This window comes from Fulmarus glacialis, unplaced genomic scaffold (genome assembly GCF_000690835.1).
Source record: "Fulmarus glacialis isolate BGI_N327 unplaced genomic scaffold, ASM69083v1 scaffold30253, whole genome shotgun sequence".
Lineage (NCBI taxonomy): Eukaryota > Metazoa > Chordata > Aves > Procellariiformes > Procellariidae > Fulmarus > Fulmarus glacialis.
Genome location: NW_009201468.1, coordinates 14,754 through 16,879, shown reverse-complemented (window position 1 = coordinate 16,879; position 2,126 = coordinate 14,754).

The window sequence follows — 2,126 nt, the reverse complement described above, 5'->3', positions numbered from 1 at the left end:
GGCACCACCGGCCGTGGGGCTCAGAAGGCTCCGGTCTGATCGCTCGGTGGTACCATCACCACCACCCTCCAGGCTGCAGGGTGCTCGGCCATGAGCCGACCCTCTCGTTCATCTCTTCAGGGGCATGTTTGGGTCCCACAGCTCCTTTCCCAAGGGCTGGCAGCCCCCCATGCCGGCAGCAGGGAGGGATGGGTGCTGCTGCGTGCAATGCGGTTCTGCTGCCTCTAAAGGGAGTTGGACACCACTTGGGTGTCCAGACACGTCCAGCAGACCAGCGCGGGGCCGTGCCCGTGCATGGGGAGCAGTAACCAGCAGAGGGTAGCAGATGGTCGCAGCCATCCCGCTGCAGTTTGGGCAGGGGATGCCCAGAAAGCTCCTCTAATCCCACCCCGCTTCTCCTGGGCCTTGCCCCACCACCTCCTCCAGCCCACCTCATGCCCTCTGTCAGAATGTGCAGCCCCAGCGATGCCTGTCCTGGTCTCCCCATGCCGACACTGCGGATGTCGGTCCCGATCACCCCCTAAGGCGCTCTCAGGAGAACAGTGCAACTTCAGCAGGCGTGCAGCACCGATTGCAAACCCTCAGGGCAAGGTCCCTCTCCCAGGACACTGCCCATGCTGTCACCTGGGATCTTCGGGGCTGAAAGCTCAGCAGAGACCCACCAGCCTGGAGAAGAGAGGGCTCGGGGAGACTGAACTTCAGTTTTCCACTACCTAGAGAAGGGTTGTGGAGAAAGGAGACACAGCAGTGCACGGCAAAAGGACAAGAGACAACGGGCACAGGTGCCACAAGGGAAACTCTGAGGCACATAAGGAAAATAACCTCCTCTGTGTGCATGGTGCATCGATGTGACAAGAACCAGTGGTGGGACCTCTGCCCTTGAGGGTTTCCAAACCTGACTGGACCCCAGAGGCTCTGATCAACCTGACCTTTGGAGCTAGCCCTAGCTGGCCCTCCTAGCTTTAAGCAGAAGGTTGGACTCCAGACCTCTGCAGGACCCTTCCATCCTATCTCTTTCTGTGACCCCGTGAAACCCAAACCCAGCATTTTCTCCTGGTTTTGACCGGGTCTCCAGGAGCCAATGCAATGGCCTCTATGGGGTCCATCACACTTGCGATATGTCAGTCCCTCCCCTCTCTCTGACAACCTCTACAACTATGGGAAAAAGAGACTAAAAGACTTGTTCTAGCTTTACTGACTGAACAGTGTTGCTTGGGTGCAATCCCTGCCTGTCTACATCCAGTTGAAATGCCGCAGCAGCACAGCATCCACCCCGCGCTCACGGAGAAAGCAGGCAGCTTCCTAACCCCCCCACGCCTCCGCAGAGGAGCAGAGCCTCTGCCAAGCAAGGGAGCCAGGTTTCGGTCTCCACACCGAGGGTGGTACGCGAACCCACTGCGCTACAGCTCCTGACCCACTACTGCATCCCTGAGCCTGGGCTGTCTGCTCCACACACCGAGTGCCATCCGCTATTGCCTCACCAAACGCCAACCGCGCACCCCAGAGCAATGGGGCCAGCTAGAACTTGGGTCCCAGGCAGGGAAACCTGGGGAGAGGATTTTTGGAGATGCTTAAAGAGCACGCTCCCCCTCTCAGCTTCCAAAATGTCGTGTAAAAACCGAGGGTGTGATAAATGGGAGAAGGTGCTTAAGTTGATGAGGGAGCCCAAATCCTGCCCCACAAAACGATTTCTGCCTCTGTTGTGCTTCTCAAAACACTAGCCATCTCATTTACTCAACCACAAAGTTTGTAATGTTAAAAAAAACCCCAAAACTAAATTCCCTGTGGAGTTTACAACTGTAAGCTGCAGTGAGGCTGATCTTGTGGGCATGTCACACCAGTCAAACGAGAGAATCACAGAAAGAAAGTAAAGAGTTTAGATGAAAATGAATTAAATCTGGGAAGCTGCCAAACTGACGGCTTAATGATCCACGGTACTGCTAAAAACACAGGGAGTAGGTGAAAAGTTGTTAATTATCCAGCACTGCTGGGCACGCCTGTTTGGAGAGGCGCCAGGTAAAAGCACCGATAGGGGTTTCGATAGGGCGTGCGCACGCGTTGTGCTACTGACACACCCGAGAAGGTCCGTCCTGGGCCCCCCAGCATCAACTGCTGCTTTTGAAATG